Here is a 7,612-nt window from a genome sequence, read left to right as displayed (position 1 = left end):
CATGTCTTGGGGGATTACTTTTAGGTGGTAATTGCCCCTTTTGTCTTTGTGAGCTTGAAGATGCTAGTTGAGTCAATTGTGTTTCCAACATCTTGGTGTGAGCTAGAATGTTGTTGATGGTGGTTTCTTTTGCTTGACTATCTTTTTGCATTTGAGTAAAAAACTCTTGTTGATTCTTTTGCATTTGGAGGACCGCTTTTTGAACATCAAAACCTTGGTCATTTTGGTGATTGTATGGATTTTGATTTTGGTAACCTTGGTTTTGGTTGTAAAAGGGTCTTTGATTTTGGTTTCTCATGGGAGGTGGGGTGTATGTTGTTTGAGGGTTTTGAACATTTTGGCTTTTGTATGAGAGATTTGGATGAAACTTGGTGTTTTCATTGTAATAGTTGGAATAAGGGGTACCACTCTTGTATGCTTGGAAAGCATTCACTTATTCATTTGTTCCCCTACATTCACCTTGGTCATGTCCCAAAGTTCCACAATTCTCACATATCCCACTTGGGATTGATGAGGATGTCGTCATGGCATTAACATGATGCTTTGGTGATTTTGAGGCTTCTTCAAGTCTAGCCATAGCTTGTTCAAACTTCAAATTGATTGTGTCAATGTGAGCACTAAGTTGAGCACCTAATTGAGTAACGGAGTCCACTTCATGCCTTCCTCCTCTAGTAGCCTTGCGAGGTCTACTATATTGTGAGTTATGGAACGCCATTTCCTCAATCTTGTTCCATGTTTGATTGTCATCAACTTCGGTGAACATTCCATTTGATCCCATGTTGAGAATGTTCCTTGAATCTTCATATAAATCGTTCCAAAATTATTGAACCAAGAACCACTCGCTAAGTCCATGGTGAGGACATGAGCGACAAATTCCTTTAAACCGCTCCCAAGCTTCATACAAAGATTCTTCATCCCTTTGCTTAAAACCCGTAATTTGAGCTCTTAGCATGTTAGTCTTTTCCGGTGGGTAGAACTTTTTGTAGAAAGCTAGAGCCAACTTCTTCCAAGAATCTATTCCGAGAGTGGCCTTATCAAGGCCCTTCAACCATTGTTTCGCGGTGCCTATTAGAGAAAAAGGAAATAAGACCCATCGAATTTGGTCTTGAGTCACACCGGTTTGATAAATCGCATCACAATAGTCACAAAAGGTTTCCATATGAGAATGAGGGTCTTTACTAGGCATCCCCCCAAATTGGCTCCTTTCGACTAATTGGATAAAGGCGGATTTGGCAATAAAATTTCCGGTCAAATGTTGTGGTGTGGGAGTACCATTGGGTAGGTTCTCCTCGGTGGGTACGGAATGTGATGAAAATTTAGGCATTGTAGGTTGATTTTGTGGGGTATTTTGTGTTGGGTTCTCCTCACCTTCCCTTGCAAAAGGGTTGATGAACTCAATAGTTGGTTGAACAACCTCACTAATACCTCTCAAATTCCTCTTAGCAAATCTCCTATTATTTGTCAAGGTTCTTTCAATTTCACGGTCAAAAGGTAACAAATCACCTTGTGACCTTCTAGACATGCAAAATATCAAACAACTCGAAAACAATTAGAACAAACCTTGAGGAGTTTTACTTCCCCAAGGCAAAGAAAGACACAACTAATAACAATATAAGAAAATATAAATCAAGTTAACACCGTCCCCGGCAACGGCGCCATTTTTTATCGGTCCATTTCGTGTTCACAATTTAATAGATGTTGTCGTTGGGTCACGTCCGAATCAAAACACAATTTATAGCTTCACAAATAACTCTACAATTAGTAAAGAGGCAAGTAAAGGTCGGATCCCAAGGGACGGGAATTGAGATGAGATTTCTATTGAAACTAGTGGTGTCTTAGGGGTGTCACAAATTGGGTTGATGTAGAAGGTCACTAAAATAAAATAGCAATGAAAGTAAATAAGCAAGATAAATTAAACGGGTTGTAAACAATTGAAAAAAAGCACTAGGGTGTCATGGGGTCATAGGGGAATCATGGGAATTGATCATACAAACATGTTCTCAAATTATAAGCAAGCAATTATTGTTGTGATGGATTGAGTTGGGTTATATCTTACAATCCTAGGAAATTTTGGGTCCCGGAGCCGAATCGATTAGATTCTACAACACCTACAAGTCGACTTAGTCTTCCCTACTCAACAACATGCATGGTCTAATGAGACTCGAGTTGGTTTATGTCTTACAAGTCTCATTGAAAAGATAGGTGATGGGTAAAAAAATGCAAGGATTCATACGCTCACATTTCATCAAACATAACATGTGCATGAGTTGAGATCAAAATAAGCAAGCAAATAAACCATGAAAGCATATTAATTTAAGCATGAATCATTCCCCATGTTGGTTTCCCTTAATTACCCATTAACCCTAGCTAGGTCACTACTCACTCATTATCATGTTGATCATGCTAGCAAGGTTGTCAATCATACCAACAAAAGGAAACATGATGAATAAATGAAAGTAATTAACAATAATTAAAGAGGGATTAAGAGAATTATACCTACTAATGATTCCAATAATAAAGCAAAGAATAAAAGAAGTACTTGATGCTTGATTGAGAGGTTGTCAATCTCCCAATAATAACCCAAATAATCTTCAATTACCCAAAATAAATGATGAACAAAAGAGAGATTAAGGAAATAAAACTGGTATTAGAACTTGATTAATTGTTGATTACAATACTAAAGAGAGATTTGATTGATATTAACTACTCTAATTATTGATAAGAAGAACATGCTCTTCTAATTAAACTAATGGGGTATTTATAGTGGAAATTAGGTGGATGCATTAGGGTTAACTAAAGGCTAAACTAGTAATTACACTTTTTAGATTGAGCAGGGAGGAGCCGATATTTTTCGAAGGAAGGGCTTCTTTCTTTGTATCTTGGAGAAGACGAAATTTCGCTGTACTGGAATCCGTGCGTATTGGAGTCGGGACGGGCGGATTCGGGCGAGGGAAGACGGGCGTCTTCAGGAGAATCCGGGCGGATTCTGGGCTGCTAACCCGGGCGTCTTTGGAAGAAGATGCACGGATTGTGCTTGTGGAGGACGGACGGATTGTGGACAATCCGCTCGGATTGTAGCTCAGCAATATTTCTTCTTCTTTTCTTCCCTTTTCTTCATAAAATCCTTGGGGATTTCCTCGGCGATGCAAGGATCCTTTCTCAACAGTGCTCATCTACTATAATATGTACAAAGGCCTTCTAATCTTGTCTCTCCTTGATGCTTGGTCATTGAATTCAATCAATTTAGTCTTGTTTTGCCATGAAAATGCAAGATTTGCACTCCTTTCCTACCAAGGGATCAAAATCTCAAAGAATATGCAAAACAAAGAACTAAAGACAATAAATGACCCAAATATGCACTAAAAAGCATGGGAACAAGGCTAATTCGGGGGCTAAATATGCACTAATTATGGTCACATCAGGTTACCAATTTGAGTCTTGCATCATCTACATGATATGTCATACTAGTTTGGTTTAGAATATAATCACCTTGATAATGGGCTAGCCATACATCAAATCGTGGTTTACAGGGCCACAAAAGTGAAACCTCTTTTGTATCTGAACAAGTTTATATTCTTATTTAGAGTTTATGCACTTAATAGTCATAATTAAGTACAACTATAAACCCAAAATTAGATTGATTACACAATGACTCTATCTCTCAACATCATTGTTGCCAGTCGTCATATTCTAATCATCCTATGTATCAAGTACAATGATGAAAACCTCCACTAGTTTCTAATAATGACGAAGTGGTACTAGCAAAATTTATGTCAATCAAATAAATAAAGAACTAAGTCTGATTAGATGTCCCACAACTAACTTGCTTATTATTTAACAACTTGGGGTAGTTTCCTTTCTAGTGTCCAACATTTAAGACAATGGAAACTTTATTGGTCGAGATTGATAGGTTTAGTATCGTTATTCTCAATAACTTTACTTTTAACATTACCTTGTATCAATTCCATTCTAATTTTACTTCTTTGAACCTCATTCCTTTCTTAACGTTTTAAGAGAATGCTCTCAATTATTTCAATGAGTCTTTTCTTTGAGAAGCAAATTTATATTCATGAAGACTACTCCTCATTCGTTTATTTAGTCTTAAAACTTTCATTGAAGTGGTTGCGGTATTTTGGTCTATTACGATTTCCGACAAATCCAATTACCAAAACAATTTATCGCTCCAAGGTACTTAATTCATTTAAGTATATGAAAAACAATCCATTGCAAGTAGATGTGTTAGTCAAGAATCAAAAACCTGTTTGATAATGAATAACTTTAACCTATACTCTTTACAAGAGATCCTTAGCAATGGTTCATTTGAGGTTTTAGAAGCAAAATTCAAATTTGTCTTTAGTTACGATGTTTTAATGGAGATTTCAATCAAAAATCGAAATGATATCGTATATGAATAGTGGTAAAGAAATAGAACAATATGATAACGGAATAGTGAAAAACTTAACATTTATCGTTATAATAATACTTATAAATAACAAGTAAAGCATTTACATAGTGACCTCTACCCAACTATGATAAATGATTCCAAGATCCAAATTCATATTAACTTGGGCACGGTAGGGCCGATTCATCCCTTATCAATATAACTTGGTGGATTAACTCTTTAATCGATTCTACTTTTATAACTCTTGGATGATAAAATTACATTAACATTTATCTTTAGCCCGGAACACATGCGACTAAGGTCACGAATACTTCCGTTGAGCTCAATCCAAATTTCGAATTAATGTGTCCATGATCCAAATCCACATCAATTTGGGCACGGTAGGGCCGATTCATCCCTCATCAACGTGAATTCGGTGGATAGACATTTATCACCCACTTCACCAACGTAACAAGGTTTGTCTTACGGTAAAGCCGGCTCAACTCCCTTGCGAAACTGGTACTTCATGGTTTCTAATTTTTGGTAAGGCTAAGTCTCAATTGATTATTTTAAGAGAGAGGTCATGTCAATTTATTATCTATCACGTTTTAAGTGAACTAAAGCGGTGAACTATGATAATTATAATTGACACGGTCGATAAACTCGATTAAAATGACAATGCATGTTTTAGTTATGGCGATTTAGCGATGCATGCGACATATAGATAAAATGCAAAGCATAAATTAAATCCTAGTATGGCCTTCCTAAAATAGAAAATCTAATTAACTATTACATATTCGAAAACCAACTCCATTGGTCCCATGAACTTCGGTTTTGGCACGCATCTCGAGGTAACACCGTCTTTATGTATCGCCTTCTTGAGTGACACCGTCTTCAAGGAACTCCGGAATAAATAAATTACATAATTTCCTATTATACATTTGTAATTAAAATAAAATAAATCTATTAAATTACAAAACGGTGATACGAGATCACAATAAATTACAACCGAATCGATATTCCCATACATTTCGGGTAATACCAATTAAAAACTAAGGCCATACTAAGTAAAAAATACATAATTCAAAATTATATAAAATAAAATTATGACAATCATCAATAAAATGCAGCATTATAATATGTATGAACATGCCCAATTTTATGCTAAATCGCCTTTAAGGAACCAATATCGTATATTAAACGGTTTTTACGGATTTGCGTGATTCAACCCTTTTAAAATCACAATAAATTACATAAAATCATATTTATGCACAAGTTAATTACCCTAACCATCTTAGGACTCAAAATTAGTCTCCACTAACAATTTGACTATAATTAACTTATATTTCTTAAAATTGTTCATCAGAGGACTTAAAATTACAATAAAATGACATAAACTCCAAATAAATCATAAAAATTTCAAATAAATTTGAAATTTGAAATTTAAACTCATGAACATTCTGGAAAAATACCATGACACTCATAATTTTCAAAAAAACTTAGATTAAAATTTTGAAAATTTATCTGAAAAACAATGTTGCGGTTTATCGGATTTATCAATTATAATCATAAAAACATTAGAAAAATTATATTCATAAACTTTTCAATTTTAGATCTGAAAAAAGATAATAAAATGCAACATGTGACGTTTTTCCTTAGTCATGAAGTATGTTTTAGCAATTATTCACTAATTAAGTCACTATTTATGCTATTTTTCATCAAAAATCCATAAATCGTGCATGAAGACTTCATTATAGCCTATTATTTTACACACATCTTGTAACATTGCATGTGACAACATACTAAATTTCTATGACCAGATTTGAAATATTTCTCATATTAACCTATTTTTCATTTAAATTCGATATTTATCATGAAAAATCCATATTTCGAGCATAAAAACTCCAAAAAATTTGTAAATTTGCTGATCATCTAAAAATAATATATGTGAAAACATATCCAAAAACCACTTGAAAATTCGAAGTTTAGCTAATTTTCGTCCAAAAATGACATTTTTATCATAAAAATCACATTTTAATGCCAATATTATATAAAATGAACAATAAAAATCCATAAATTAACCAAAATATCCTAAATACATTTTAGGATCAGAAACTTTAACATGCATAAATTAATTTCGTGATATATCATAATAACACAAATTTATAAGTTTTATATGTTAATCGTATAACTCGGAAAAACAATAACCGATTTGCATGCAAACAACCTTGTGCTCTTGATACCGCTTGTTAGAAATCTATATCTCATTATAAAAACATATTCATATATGTTTTTTTTAATTTAGTCATAAAATTAAATACAAATCTTATGCATGCAAACGAAAATAAATATAGAGAAGAAATCATTTTCCTTACTATAAAATTTCGGTCAAATAGGCACCAACAAGATCTCCTTCTTGTTAGTTCTTGATCTTTCCAATATTTGGATGAACATACATGACTTCAAAATAGAAGCCCTCCAATTAGTAGCACCCAAGACTATTCCTTAATCCCACAAACTAATATCTACTAGATATTTGTAATGTGGTTTACCTTAAAATCGATTACTAATACTCATATACTACTTTTAGTATTATTAGTGATTGATATGAACATATTAGATTCATAACAGGGACTTTTATGAAGAACAAGAGAGAGAAGTATATCTTTTGTTTAAACATGAGAAGAATAAAAATTGAGAGGAAAAACTCTCAATGGTGTGGTATGAAAACCGGTTAGGTGGGGGGAGTAATAGGCTCTTTTATTTTTCCTTTTTGTCTTCACAAGACAAAAATGTGTAAGTCTTTTGCATAGTCAAGTCACTATCAATTGTCATAGACAAATGAACAAGACAAATGAATAAGACAAAACTACTAAAAGTGTAACACCCCCATACTCCAAGTGCCTTACCAGGACCACTCAGGTATGAAGATATTACCATCTCGGTTACCCGAGGCATGATATTCATAAGACAATAACGAAACAACTTAAATGATATAACTTTAGTGAAAAGTACAACTGAAACCAAATCCCAAAATACGGGTACTAGTTCTTAAAACCAACTGTCTACTGAAATACTGAAATGTCATAAAACTAAAAGACTACAGCGAAAGACTTCTATCGTCAGACGGTGGCACATCCCAGCTATCCCAGTACTCAACTCAAACCTGCTCAATTACTGCTCACCATCCCCGAATGGATCACCGCAGGTTTACAAAACAACAACCAGGGT

General features: G+C 34.1%; 1 non-coding gene across 1 annotated transcript; it reads left to right on the top strand.

The window, feature by feature from the left end:
- The first annotated feature begins 845 nt into the window (after window positions 1-845).
- Window positions 846-952, top strand: LOC141644506 (small nucleolar RNA R71). Its single transcript, XR_012544121.1, has one exon. It is a non-coding gene; the product is annotated as a small nucleolar RNA R71 (small nucleolar RNA).
- Window positions 953-7,612: the final 6,660 nt, after the last annotated feature.

The sequence above is a fragment of the Silene latifolia genome, chromosome 2 (assembly GCF_048544455.1).
Source record: "Silene latifolia isolate original U9 population chromosome 2, ASM4854445v1, whole genome shotgun sequence".
Classification (NCBI taxonomy): domain Eukaryota; kingdom Viridiplantae; phylum Streptophyta; class Magnoliopsida; order Caryophyllales; family Caryophyllaceae; genus Silene; species Silene latifolia.
This window is presented reverse-complemented; position numbering and strand designations above follow the sequence as displayed.